Consider the following 15,466-nt stretch of genomic DNA (forward strand, 5'->3'; position numbering starts at 1 on the left):
ATCAGAGGCTTGGGCACCAGAAGACAGGTTATTTTTTTTTTCAGTCACAACAACCCCTTGCTGAGGTTGTGCAATCTACATCTATGGAAGAATTATTCACACTAACAAAATAATGGATCTTCAAATTATTGAAATAACAAATTATATAATGTGAATTATCTTTAGGCATGGTGTTCAGGTTAAAGTAGTTAATTAAATTTAAGTGAACAAATGAATGAAAAGCATTTATTTATTAAGCGCTTATTACAGGCCAATGACTGGGCTAAGCACCATTGCTACAAATACAAAAGAGACAGTTCCTACCTCCAAGAAGCTTTTGTTCCAATGGAATTAGGCAATATGTACAGGAGATTAGATTTATACAGAGCAAGCAATCTTCAAGGGGAAGGTATTAGCAGTAGGAGGAGGCAGGAAAGTTCTTTTGCGGAAGATGGGACTTGAGCTGATTATTGCAGGAAGCCAGGATGAAGGGAAGGGAAAGAGAATTCCTGGTAGGAGACACCAATGCAGTGACTTTTGACATGGAATTTAGACAGAAAGCAGACAATTCTAGATAAACAGACACCAATGCATCTCCTAGGAAATAGGAAATGCAGTGTTATGTTCAAAGGATTGCAAATAGGCCAGTACAGCTAGATCACGAAGTGCATGAAGGGTATAAAGTATAAGAAAATGTGAAAAGTAGGAAAAAAGGCAAAGATCTGGCTGAAAAGATTAAAATATCAAATAAAGTTGACTATAACTGATGCTGAAGAAATAGGATGCTATGGGAGCTCATAGAGTAGGGATGTGACAAGGTCAAAGCTACCATTTAGAAAAATCATCTTGGTAGCTTAGTAGAGGGTAGACTGGACTGGGAGAGCACTGAGGCTGGGAAAGCAGTCAGAAGGCTATTGCAGTAGGTCAGTCAAGAGATAAGAGCCTGAATCTCAACCTGCGTAAGGAAGAGTCACACTAACAAAGAAATCACTGAAGAAACAGCCATCTCTATAAAGCCTTCCCGGATCCCCCCCCCCATAAAAGGGATCCTTCATTGCCTGAAGGGTTGTGGCTAAATGAGTGGAGAGAAGGGGATTTATACCACATATGTCCTGAAGATAGAAAGGAAAAGACTGGGTGAGTGAGAATGAGGAAGGGAGAATGAGGTTGAGAACCAGGGTGACTAGGAGGATAGTGGCACCCTCAAGAGTACTAGGGAAGTTCAGAAGAGGGGAAGATTTTGGGGAAAAAATAATGAATTCTGCTTTGTATCGCATGAGTTTGAGATGCACATATGTCATCCAGTTCAAGATACTTAAGAGTATACATCCCAACTTGCATTAATTTATATTCATGATTGTCACCAGCCTGAGGGCAAGAATTTTTACATTTTTCATCTTTCTAACCTTGGAAACTTGCATATGCACAGTAACATGTATAGGTGCTTTATAAGTGCTTGTTGAATTGCAATGAATGTACTAACGGAGAGCCAGATCTTCCCTTTCTATGACTGGTTTTTACAAGATATGAAACAACATCCTACCAACCAGCCACCCAAATTCTTTCCAAAGGTGTACTTGCTGAAGAAGTTATTCAGGAAACTCTTAAAAATATTATGGGCAATAAGGTATTTTACATCTCTCTCAAAATTTGTGTCTTTCTGAATAGTTCAATAATTTGAAACAGGTATTGGCAGAAAGAAATAAGGGAAAATACTGTATTAAATTCAGGGTTGGTGGGGCGGGGCCAAAATGGCGGCTGGAAAGCAGGGACTAGCATGACCTCCCTGCCGAGTCCCTCCAAAAACCTATAAAAAATGGCTCTGAACCAATTCTAGAACAGCAGAACCCACAAAACAGCAGAAGGAAGCAGGGCTCCAGCCCAGGACAGCCTGGATGGTCTCTGGGTGAGGTCTATCCCACACGGAGCTGGGAGCTGGGAGCTGGGAGCTGAGCAGAGCAGAGCCCAGAGTGAGCAGCGCGGACCAAACAGACCAGGAGCCGGGCGGAGCGGGCCCTAGCGCCCTGAATCAGCAAGATGCGGCAGTTAGCAGACTTCTCAACCCACAAATACCAAAGACAGCAGAGAGGTTAGTGGGAAAAGCTGCGGGAGTGGAAAGAGTTCAGGGTTCGGCTTCCAGCCCTGGGGGCAGCTGAGGTGGGGCAGCTACAGCTGCTGCCGCTTCTGGCAACAGGCCCACCTGGTGGGAGGAATTAAGTGGCAGATCAGAGCAGGAGTGCACAGCCTGCTGAAGATCTAAGCCCAGTCCAGGTTGGGGGTTCTTGGGGAAGGAGCAGTGCTGGTGTGACAGAGCTGGCACCTCCCCCCCAAACGTGGAACATAGAACTCTTTAGTCTACAAACAGTCATACCCTGCTGAAAAACTCAAGGGTCAAATTAGTTGGTTGGGAATATGGCCAAGCAATGAAAACGTGCCCAGATTCAGTCTCAGACTTTGCATTCTTTCTTTGGTGACAAAGAAGACCAAAACATACAGCCTAAAGAAGAAAACAAAGTCATAGAGCCTACAACAAAAGCCTCCAAGAAAAACATGAACTGGTCCCAGGCCATGGAAGAGCTCAAAAAGGATTTGGAAAAGCAAGTTAGAGAAGTAGAGGAAAAGTTGGGAAAAGAAATGAGGAAGATATGAGAAAACCATGAAAAACAAGTCAATGACTTGCTAAAGGAGACCCAAAAAATACTGAAATATACACTGAAGAAAACAACACCTTGAAAATAGACTAACTCAAATGGCAAAAGAGCTCCAAAAAGCCAATGAGGAGAAGAATGCCTTGAAAGGCAGAATTAGCCAAATGGAAAAGGAGGTCCAAAAGACCACTGAAGAAAATAATTACTTTAAAAATTGGATTGGAGCAATTGGAAGCTAGTGACTTTATGAGAAATCAAGATATTATAAAACAGAACCAAAGGAATGAAAAAATGGAAGACAATGTGAAATATCTCATTGGAAAAACCACTGACCTGGAAAATAGATCCAGGAGAGAGAATTTAAAAATTATTGGACTACCTGAAAGCCATGATCAAAAAAAGAGCCTAGATATCATCTTTCAAGAAATTATCAAGGGGAACTGCCCTGATATTCTAGAGCCACAGGGCAAAATAGAAATTGAAAGAATCCATCGATCGCCTCCTCAAATAGATCCCAAAAAGAAATCTCCTAGGAATATTGTCGCCAAATTCCAGAGCTCCCAGATCAAGGAGAAAATACTGCAAGCAGCCAGAAAAAAACAATTTGAGTATTGTGGAAACACAATCAGAATAACCCAAGATCTGGCAGCTTCTACATTAAGAGATCGAAGGGCTTGGAATACGATATTCCGGAGGTCAATGGAGCTAGGATTAAAACCAAGAATCACCTACCCAGCAAAACTGAGTATCATGCTCCAAGGCAAAATATGGACTTTTAATAAAATAGAGGACTTTCAAGCTTTCTCAGTGAAAAGACCAGAACTGAATAGAAAATTTGACTTTCAAACACAAGAATCAAGAGAAGCATGAAAAGGTAATCAAGAAAAAGAATAAGAAAAAGAAATTGCAAGGGACTTACTAAAGTTGAACTGTTTTGTTTACATTCCTACATTCCTACATGGAAAGATGATGTGTATGATTCATGAGACCTCAGTATTAGGGTAGCTGAAGGGAATATGCATATATGTATATATGTTTATGTATATATATATATATATAAGTGAATGTGTATGTATGTATATATCTTGTGTGTATATATATATACATATATATATGTAGAGAGAGAGAGAGAGAGAGAGAGAGAGAGAGAGAGAGAGAGAGCGGACACAGAGTGAGTTGAAGATGAAGGGAAGATATCTAAAAGAAATAAAATCAAATTAAGGGAGGAGAGAGGAACATATTGAGAGAGGGAGATAGGGAGAGATAGAATGGGGTGGATTATCTCGCATAAAGGTGGCAAGAGGAAGCAGTTATGTGGGAGGAGGGGAGAGGGCAGGTGAGGAGGGGAATGAGTGAATCTTGCTCTCATCAGATTTGGCCTGAGGAGGGAATACCATATATACCCAATTGGGTATCTTACCCCACAGGAAAGAAGAGGGAAGAAGATAAAAAAGGGGGGGATGATGGAGGGTAGGGCAGATGGGGGTGGAGGTAATCAAAAACAAACACTTTCAAAAGGGGACAGAGTCAAGGGAGAAAATTCAATAAAGGGGATGGGTCGGGAAGGAGCAAAATATAGTTAGTCTTTCACAACATGAGTATTGTGGAAGGGTTATATATAACGATACACATGTGGCCTATGTTGAATTGCTTGACTTCTTGGGGAGGGTGGGTGGGAAGGGAAGAGGGGAGAGAATTTGGAACTCAAAGTTTTTAAAAACAGACGTTCAAAAACAAAAAAAAAGTTTTTTGCATGCAACTAGAAAATAAGATACACAGGCAATGGCGAGTAGAAATTTAGCTTGTCCTACAAGAGGGGAAGGGAAAAAGGGATGGGAGGGGAGTGGGGTGACAGAAGGGAGGGCTGACTGGGGAACAGGGCAACCAGAATATAAGCCATCTTGGAGTGGGGGGGAGGGTAGAAATGGGGAGAAAATTTGTAATTCAAACTCTTGTGAAAACCAATGCTGAAAACTAAATATATTAAATAAATAAATTAAATTTAAAATTTTAAAAAAATTAAAATAAAATATAAAAAACCCTGAAATCGAAAAAAAAAATTCAGGGTTAACTCATGATTCATGCCATTAATGCCATAAAAAGTAAATTCAGCATAAACATCTCAGAAAAAAATAACTTGAATCCTATAATTACTGGCTGTCATGAAGATGAGGTGTAAATTTCCAGTTGATTCAATGAAATGTTTTATCTAGAATTATCTGCTTTCTATCTAAATCCCATGTCAAAAGTCACTAAGCAAAAGACATCTTAGATACAATTATAAAAATGGCAAAATCCCAAGTACAACTTTATACCACATAATAGAGAAATTTCTGCCAATACAGAAGAAACAGAGGCTATCGCACAAATCAATAAAGAAGATAGTTATAATTAACAGTGCCCTGGAAAGATCAATTAGGCTTTCTTTCAACTTGGCAATTTTACTCACTTGGGCCAAATGAAAACATGCAACTTTCAATACAGTCTCTCCTTAAACAATTATTCTAGAATTCACCATAAGATGAGTTTGAAATGAGATAACTCTAAATATCAAGTTACTTCAAATGGTGATTGACTCAGTATACTCCTCATTCTTTCAAATCCCATTCATAAAAATGTAAATTCTTTCTAAATATAACTTAAGCTTTCCATTTAAAATGCTTAACGTATGTGAACTGGCCAGTGAGGAGGCACAAAAAGGCAGGAAGGAACAGGCAGAGATACACAAATAGGCAATTCAGGGTCAATACAACAAAACTTTTCAGTATCCACCAACAACAAAGAGAATACCAAAAGTGTTTTTTTTTTTGCCATTTCTACTCTTTCCCCCTACTGGACCATTGGAATAGCCTTCAGTTCAGTCCCTGTGACTTCTCAATGCCCATTCCAGCCCATCCTCCATGCAGCTTTCTATCTAAATTCCATGTCCATCCAATCTTCCATAAGCACAGCCTGACCACATCAGCTACTCCTCCTGTCTCCATCCATTTCTGCTGCTGGTCCTCTAGGCCTGAAATGCTTCTTCATCTCTACTTTCTGGCTTCCCTGGCTTCTTTACAGTCCCAGATAAAATCTCACCTTCTGTAAGAAGCCTTTCCCATTCTCCTTCAATGCTAGTGCCTTCCTTCTGTAACTATTTCCAATCCATCTTGCATAGATCTTGTTTGTACATGGTTGGTGTTTATTGTCTCCTGCTTTACACTTGAGAACAGGGACTATTTTATCCCTTTCTTTGTATCCCCAGCATTTAGCAGTGCCTGGTACACAGCAGGTGCTTAATAAATGCCTGTCAACTAGACTTGATTGAAACTGGATTCTCATTACTCTCCTTTCTCATTGGTACCAGGATGCCAGTGCAATCCAGACTTTCCTCCCGATTGCATCTTCTCTCACACTCTCTGACAACATGGAAGCAGAGTAGGAATATTCCTTGCCCCCTCTTGCTACTTTCAGACTTTGGACAGAGCACTAGGCCTGGAATCAGGAAGACCTGAGTTCAAATCAAGTCTCAGATACTTACTAGCTGTGTGACCCTGAGCAAGTCACTTAACCTCTATTTGCCTCAGTTTCCTCATCTGTAAAATGGATATAATAGCACCTACCTCCCAAAGCTGTTGTGAGGATCAGTTAAGGTAATTGCAAAGCACTTCGCACAGAGCCTGGCACAAAATAAGCTAGATATAAAAGTTAGCTATTATTATTTTTTTCCTTACTGTGTTCATTCAGCAGCTTTGCCTCCTTTGAGGTTCACTCAATCCAATTCCAAAACCTGTGTGAGATTATTAGTGACCACCTGGACATTTTCATTCCTTTCCCAAGGAGTTCAGTGCCTGAATTACATTATTCCTCTCTGCCCTAAGTCCTAGCCGCATACTTAAAAACATCAATGTACATGTTCCCTCAAATACCCCAAACTTGCGTTTTTCTGTCTGCTCCATTTCCATGACTTACTCCTTAGATACGTGGAGTCACAGTCCCATCCTAGATCTTGCTGTCAATCTAGAGTCTACTTTGGAAAATTCCTTTATCAGATCAAGAAGTTCTTATCATCTATCTCTCCCTCTGTCCTGTTCCTCCCAAACCTTCCTCTAGTTCTCACTATGACCTGAAATCTTTCCACCCTGAAACCAGACTATCAGTCCTATTCTGCCTATACTCTCCTTCCTTCCAAATTCTGAGCCTTGGTGACCCAATTAATTAAATGCTACACTATATCCTTTAGTCCCTTTCTTCCTGGTCCTACTGCCACTCATGCCTTCCCAAACCCCAACCTTATGTGAATTCTATTGTAACAATTAGCTCATGTTAAGCATTGAGGACAACAGAATTCCTCTTAAAGTCTATTCGGCTCCATCTTCTTCAGCGTTTGGGAGTTAATCTTAGATGAAAATTTCTGTGATGGTCAGAATCTAAGTCCCAGTTAAGAAACATTTTAACACCAGGTAGAGGGTGGACTCTCTGCCTAAACTTACATCGATCTTTAACAAATCTCTGGTCTCTTTGTAGTTGAGGCAAAATTCAGTTTACTGGAAATGTTTGAGTAATGAAACAGTATATTTTCTTACAATGTCTGTGGACAGACAGGTAGCAGGAGGGGAAATTGGAGAAAAAAGCTGATCTTTAGGGACTTCCTTTGACCTGGGTCCTCTACTCCAAGATTCCTATATAACTAATAACTCCTTTCAATATCTCCCTTCTCTGACAGAGCTCGATACTCCCATAGTTCTCAAAGATATACTGTAAACAGCATGACCAGTCCAACCTCTTGAATCCAGAACCTCAGAATCTTCTAGCCCTTCAGTTCTGAGATGATGTCTTCCTTTTATATGCAAATTGCTCAGTGTGACTCAATCACTCACATTTGATTAATTCAAAGAGGTATACAGGCTCAGTTCACACCCAATTTTGATTATTTAACTCAATCAAAAAAAAATCACAATTAAGGTATCAGAGCTCAAAAGGCATGGTTTTAATCCTAGCTTTATATCTACCATCTGCCACCTCTGCTCCTAGTCACAGGATGCTGAATGGAGCCAGCAGGAGTTTTGCAACTATGCTACCTGGATCAACTACAAATTTATGTTATAATAGCAATCAAAATAACAATAACAGTCAGCATTTATGTAGTGCTTTAAGGTTTACAAAAATGTTTGGCAAATGCTGATCTCATTTTGCCCTCACAACAATCTTAGGAAATAGGTGGCATTATCATCCTCATTTCACAAACAGGGAAACTGAGGTCAACAGCCTCAATGACTATTTCTTGGTTATATGCTAGAGATAAGAAATTGACAAGGATGAAGTAATTTTTTTTAAGGCAGTTAGGTGACACAGATGATAGAGTTCTGGGCCTGGAGTCAGGAAGACCCAAGTTCAAATGTGACCTTATGCACTTACTAGATGTGTGATCCTCGACAAGTCACTTACCAGCTGTTTGCCTCAGTTTCCTTTGCTGTAAAATGGAGATAATAAGAACCTACCTCTCAGGGTTGTTGTGAAGATCAAATAGATTACAGTATTTGTAAAATGTGCTTAACACAGGGCCTGGCACATAGTAGGTGCTATATGGATGTTCACTCCCCAACTTTGTCAGGTTGACCTTGTAAGCCATGATGAGACACTGAAGGATTGTAAACAGCAGTGACATGAGCCTGGCCCTTTCCCCAAAATAAGGATGTATAATTACAGGGCAAAAATTGTATCTGTGACATGGCTGAATTTCTTTAAACATAGGAATTACTAAATTAAGCAACATTACATTATTTCAAAATCTTTGGAAAAATAGACATTACTTAAGATAAGTAACATCACATTTTTTTTCATTCTATTTATGAACTGTTCAACAATCTTAGTGTGTTAAGACAGTTATATCCAGGACATAACACAATGACACAAAAAAATTGGTAGACTTGTAAAGAAATTATCAAATGCCTTTTTAATATTTGTGAGGCAGAGAAAATTTTAAAGAATAAATTTAGTTGATATGATTTTTATTTCATTAGGAATGTCACAATGTAATTAAAATATTTGGGGTTTGTATCTTTCTAATTTGTTCCAAAACTGAAATTCTTTATGAAAACATATCAGCAGGCTTATAAAGCATATAATGTGTCAACCACTGTGCTATCAGGAAAAGCCATTGTATGGTTTAATTGTAGGAAGACAAGCTATAATTCCAGAATACTCCACATATCCAAATTCCAAAATGCAATCACTAATCAACATTTCCACAGAGAATGGTAGACGAAACTGAAGAAGCTATTTATTTATTCCCAGCTAGCATTAGCCTTCAACCATGGGAAAGGATAAAAGATTTTTCATCTCTCTCTATTTTGCTTCTTCTTCTCTAGCAAATATTAAACTAAAATTGGTAACTGTCCTGTACCATCACTTCAAACCCAAACTATAATTTTTAGTGCAACATTAATAGTAAGACATTATGAATGTTCTTTGGAAATCAATAAAAAGAAATAAATACAGTTAATCTTGTTGAACTGACACAATTCTAAGAGAGACATAGAAAAGTTCAGAGGCAGGGGAATGGAGAAAAATATACCCTTATAAGAGCCAAGCCTGAGACATCTGTTATTCACTGGCTATTGATGGTAAATACTTTAGAAGAAAAAATGGAAAATGGATATTAAATTCTAAAGAAAAAAATTCATTCATGCCCCTTCTATGATAGCTGCTCAATAATAAAATGGTTCTGAGATACAAATTCCTCTTTCTAAAACTAATATCCTTTTAAAATATACATAGTGTAAAGATGCTTTTATATATTTAATGCTATATATTTAATATATTTAATGTTATTCAATGTTATAATTATAGCATAATTTTAACTACTAAAAATAAGAGAACAAAAAGTTAACATAAAGAAAACCAGTCAGAATTTTCAGCTTAAGTCGTTAATCCAAACAACTTGCACAATAACATACCCAAGTAATGAACAAAGACATAAGTCATGGGTCTCTGATTTTAAATATTGGGCGTTTTGCTATCTAACATATTCTTCGGCTTCTTTTCTTTACATTTTCTAAATTTGTTGAAATTCTGTTGTCTATACCCACGACATGCAACTTATCAAAATCCATTACGCCACTTATATTTTCCCATTACCTTATTGGGGTTTTCCTTCCTTCCTTCCTTCCTTCCTTCCTTCCTTCCTTCCTTCCTTCCTTCCTTCCTTCCTTCCCTCCTTCCTTCCTCCCTCTTTCCCTCCCTCCCTCTCTCTCTCTCCTCCTGCCTTCTTTCCTTCCTTCTTTCTTTCTTTCTTTCTTTCTTTCTTTCTTTTTCTTTCTTTCTTTTGCCAGGGGCAGGGAGGAGGATGGAAAAGGGGAAGTATTGATCTGTGGTTTCATCAGTATAGGGAATGATTAGTAAGGAAACTCTTCCACCAATGTAGATCAGCAATTTAACTACAACTCATAGCCTTAGAAGTTGCCGGGGGCATTGAGATTAAATGACTTCCCCATGACCATACAGCTAGGCAGAGTCCGAGTCAATACTTGAATACAAGTCTTCTGGATTTCTTGACTCTAAGGCTAGCACCCCCACCCCCATCTGCTACACCATGCTTCCCCTCATAACACTGTAGCTTTTTCAAATATTTGTGTAATTAAAAGAGAGTATATACATGTCACATATTTTAAAATGTTTCTTATTACTTACCAAAACATCTATCAAACACTAATCAGGAGGTATATAAGTATATGAGTTCATGTTTGAAACAGCAGAAATAGAAGGCTTCACTCACTTTTCTATTGCTGTTTACTACTGTACTATTGGCCTAGTTGATAATTTTGACTGCAGGATTTTCATTATGCATTCACAGGTATTTTTTTATAAGCCCATCTAATACAATCTTTAATTAACTTTTTCCCACAAGTCTTTTCTAGGTAACTGGTTAAAATGCCCCCACATGCTGTAAATTCAGCTAAAGATGCATATAATAAAGACAGAAAAAAATCTACATACCCCAAACAGCTTAATATAGACATTTAACAGAACATATTACTTACCTTCCATTACTGGGGATGTCTAAAATAATACTAGGAGCTTCAACAAATGGAGAGGGACTTATGATCTTTGGTAAGGGGTGAATCATCCTGTTGTAGCTGCTCTGAATAACCCCTGTATGCATACTGACATCATCAGTAAAGACTTGGAGGCAGAGGATACTATGGTAACCGTGCAATGTGCTGAGAGACAGAAGCCTTTAATTGCTTTAACAACTTCCTGGGGCTCTAGCTACCGAGCTTCGATTTGCTAAGTAGGAAATGAAGGTTGTCACAGAGTCAGTGAGTGTGACACAGAGCCAGAGGACTCAATGAATTCCAAACCTATTTATTGTGAAGTGACTTTTTAATGACAAATGTCATTATTTGAATCCATTAGAAATTTTCCTCTGACACCTAAAGGTTCTTCCAAAGTCACAGGTTAAGAAACACAGCTCTTAGGTAGCAATTTTACAAGTACAGTCTCTTGCATGGTTTTCTCATTTAGCCAGTATCAATATCATTGCATCATTACAGCCGTCTTTTTTTATTCCTTGCAAGAAAAACCACTTAATATTATTCTAAAAAAAGAAGATTACATTTATGCTTGTCAGAGCTCAGGATACTTCTAACAATGGAAAAGGAATACCACTATTTACGCTTTGGCAGGATTCAGGTTGCTTAGAAAACATTATTCCCAATTCCATTTATCTCCAAGATCCGATGGGTTTTGCCAATATGTAACAAGTGCACACCTCTGGTTAAAATCGAGAATTCTATAATCATAATATCAAGATATAATAAGAAAGACATCGAACATCTTACCTACTACCAGATTCCCTTAACTTACAGTAATTCATACCATTCTAAAACAAAACAAAACAAAAAAACAACACTAGGCTTAAAGTAATTTTAAAACTAAGAATACATTAGGATCAAAAAAAAATCTAAAATGTGTTTGAAATGCATGCTCTTGTAAACATAATATTTATTATCTTCACCATAAAAGTACTGTTTTTTCTCCCAAAGGTTGGGTTAGCATGTTTTTAAACCCATCACATTTGATTTTTTTTTCACTACAAACACTGCAATTATAAGGATAAGCAAGTGTTTCCATGAGTTTTCATGAGGTCCTCATGATAATAAAGATGCATTATATATGTAGATCTCAACCACTTCAAATAAGCTATTATTATCCCTGCTTTCATTCAGATGAAACCATAGCTATGTTTTAATAGCTCTTCATGGGTAAATCAGTGCACAAATATACAATAATAATGTTATTTACAAAAATAATAAATTAGTGTAAAATGACTTTACTAACATGGCAAAAATGAAGAAACATAGGAAATTTTAAGGAGATGGAACTTACACTGTTGAACTTCAATCAGTGATAACTGGGAAACTGGTGAACTGATACCTTCAGGGATAGGTAGTTCATAGAAACTACCTTATGAAATCCTGCAGCTTCTCAGCCCTGAGGTAAACCAAAAGGTTCTGCAATCAAGTCACCCCCCCCTCAGTTTCTCTCGTCCTAGAGCCTGACTTTTTTGGAATTCTGAGTGTTTTAAATGTTTCAAAATCCAATTAAATATGGTTTGATCTTGCAACCAAAGTTGGTCTACTCCCTGGGTGAGCATATTCATAACTGTGGTTCGGTGTTATGCTGAGCAAGGTGCAAGCATGCCACAAAGACCATTTCAAGGATGGGTTAGGCGAGCTCCTTCTTAGGAATAAAATAATCAGGGGTATGCTGCTAAAAGTTCGACAAGCAATTCTCCAGGGGAAAAATGCTAGCATGACACACTTTTAAGTTTAATGTATGCTATTAACATTTATCTATCAAAAATCTAGACAGCAAAATAATAAATCAAGCCTTGATTTGTAGCATTTGTTGATTTTCAAGGTGTAAATGCTCACACTGAAAATTTAACAATGAGCTCTCTGAGCCTGCTCCAGCATATACTATAATATAATAAATATAACATAACATAACATAATATGATACAATACAATACACATATAGTTTGGGGAAAAGGGTTACCTACAGAACAGTGATAGTGGTTAATTATGCAACAGAAAAAAAAAACATGAAGACAATTATCTACTCATTCAACAAAGTGAAAAGGGTCAAGAAAAAGGCTAATGAGAAAGTTGGTTTGCTTCCTTAATCTAGTGAGGTAGAAATTTTTCAACAAAATAGCATCAAAAAACCAAGAAAAAAACTGAGGAATCCCTTTCAATCACAAGGGACACATCTAAGGGGAGCTTGAGATAAGTTCCAGCGACCTAAAGGAGTCACTGGTTGGCCAAAGCACGTGACCCGTTGGAAGTGCTTTGCCCGGTCACAGATGGCCTAAATTCCCTCCACAGCTCTTCCACCTACTTCTCATTATTTGTTTCTGCAGAGGAGCCATTCCTTCGTATCTCTGATGTTGTCATATTTTTGACTCAGAAAGATAGCATTCATCTTTTACAAGGTGTTATGGCTAATTTTCTTTTCCTTCTTATTTGGTGGGATTTTTGTTTTTTTTGTTTGTCTATTTGTTTGCTGTGCCACCATCCAGTGGTCTGAGAGAGAAAAATCCCCAGCCTTCTTTGAGAAAGTAGTTAACCATTTCTGAAATTAATAGAACCTTGTTACTAAAAATCATTGCCTGATTTTTAGGATTTCAAAGTGAGGCTATGAAGAGGATTTACTTAAGAGCATTGTTACATGGTCCAATCCACAAGGCTGGAAGACTGAGAGGTTATAAACAACTTTGTTGTTGTTCAGTCATTTCAGTTGTGTCCAATTCTTTGTAACCCCATTTGGAGTTTTCTTGGCAGAGATACTGGAGTGGTTTGCCATTTCCTTCTCCAGTTCGTTTTATAGGTGAAGAGCTGAGGCAAGTAGGGTTAAGTGACTTGCCTATGGTCACACAGCTGACAAGTTACTGAGGCCAGATTTGAATTTAGGAAGACTCTATCCACTATAACACCTAGCTGCTTAAAAACACCTAGATAAAGACAATGATCCCCTATGGGTTTGCCCAGGTCCCTACCTCTACACCTCCAGCTCCTCGGTGCTCTGTCAACATTCCAAAGCTCTAACTCCTGAACAATTCTCCTCCAATTCTCCACACACCATGATTTAGTGGATAGAATCAGCCTCAGTCAAGGAATCCCGGATCCAAATTCTTCCTCAGACATAATGGCGTTTTGACCATGGGCACCTAACTTTTCAGTGCCCCTGAAAACTCTTAAGACCTTAAAAAGTACTGAGTAGTTGGAAAAAGGAAGTTCTTCACCACAAGTTCCTTATACCAATTAAATCATGGATTTAAAAAAAATATAGTAGCCCCCACCTTTACAATGACTACAAGATTATGGCACTGTTATTAAATTTAGAAAATGCTGAAACTTGACTCCTTGTGCAGGTCATCATTGTTAAAATAAGCAAAGTGAAAGATGACACAGGGGACATATATGAATAGAAAAAGAGGTAAGTTGGTCATGTAGTAACAAAACAGAAGCAGCAGTAGCACACTTTCTACAACGCTTTTTATGTATGTATGTAGGCTTTCTATATAACATTTATGGTAAAACATGGACCAGTAACAAAGATTAAGAGGGTATGGAGGAGGTCACATAAGCAACAAGGTGGAAGACTATAGGGTGGGAAACGGTGGCCTTGAGGTCACATGTAGCCTTCTAGGTCCTTGGGTGCAGCCTTTTCACTGAGTCCAAGTTTTACAGAACAAATACTTTTATTAAGGAGATTTGTTCTATGAACTTTGGATTCAGTCAAAGGGCTACACTTAAGCACCTAAAGGGTCACATATGGCCTCAAGGCAACAGGTTCCCTGGCCTATATATTTTCTCTGATCCCCTTGAACTCTCAATCCTCTCCAAAACAGAAATTTTGCACCAAAGATAAAGAAATTTCAGCTGTCTCCACGGTCTAGGACACCCAGAATCCAAAAAGTTTAAAAAAACCCATGAATTGACACTCACTGACCCTGAGCTCAGTCAACACTCCTCACCTACTTCCTATGCTACAAAAATCAAAACTACAGAGGCAAATTCCATACTCTGGTGCCCCTTCCCTCTTTCCAGTATCATGGAGAACCTGACTTCAGGGTGTAGAAATTTGCCCAGGCTACAATGGACAGCCAAATGGCCATAACCTCTCAGGAACAAAAGCCTGCTGGGAGCCACAACCCCATAGCACCAGTGCTGCAAAGCTCTGAACTGATATTGCCAGGCCAAAAAAGTAAGGAACACAGAAAGCAGCACAGAAAACCAGGGCAAGTCACTATACGTGTATGAGATTGGGGCAGGGTTGGGGGGCAGGACAGCTGTGCAGCACTCTAGTAAGCCTGAGGAAAAGAGCACAGCATCCAGCTGGGGCCAGTTCTGACCACCCAAAAATTACTTGGGGGCAGAGACCTAGGTTGCTGAACCTTGAACGGACTAGTCTGAGAGGAGGCTGAGAGGCTTTGAGATCCAGACCCCAAGGAACCAGAATCAGAGGGTAGGGAGTCAAAAAGAATTCCCAAAGATTTCAGGAAGAAGAAATCTCAAAGATCTTAAATATAAGCAGATAAGACAGGAAAAATCCTAATAGAAGGAACTATGACCTCCAGATCTAGTAACTGAACTGAAGGGTCTGTGAATAAATGCTGCAAAATAAAGAAAAATGATCCAACACTTGATGAGACAGGGACAGTATAAAATTTGAAGAGAACATGGAAGTATAGAAAAACTGGAATCTGCAAAGGTGAGATTCACCAAAGAAACACAAGAGAGAAAAACAGATTGGGGATTTAAATAAACATAAGTTAAGCACTATCTAGCAGA

At 38.5% G+C, this 15,466-nt stretch overlaps 1 protein-coding gene across 6 annotated transcripts in view; it reads right to left on the bottom strand.

Annotated features, from left to right (window-relative positions):
* Positions 1 to 15,466, bottom strand: part of PAM (peptidylglycine alpha-amidating monooxygenase) — a 409,388-nt gene that overhangs the window by 319,810 nt on the left and 74,112 nt on the right. Inside the window, exon 1 of one of the 6 annotated variants that reach the window (XM_036737482.1) lies at positions 10,649 to 10,776. The exons of the other annotated variants lie outside the window; for them this stretch is intronic. The gene's annotated coding sequence lies outside the window, so the exon portion shown is untranslated. Of the gene's footprint in view, positions 1 to 10,648; positions 10,777 to 15,466 lie in introns of those variants that run through there. 6 annotated transcript variants of the gene reach the window in all.

The sequence above is a fragment of the Trichosurus vulpecula genome, chromosome 1, assembly GCF_011100635.1.
Source record: "Trichosurus vulpecula isolate mTriVul1 chromosome 1, mTriVul1.pri, whole genome shotgun sequence".
Classification (NCBI taxonomy): domain Eukaryota; kingdom Metazoa; phylum Chordata; class Mammalia; order Diprotodontia; family Phalangeridae; genus Trichosurus; species Trichosurus vulpecula.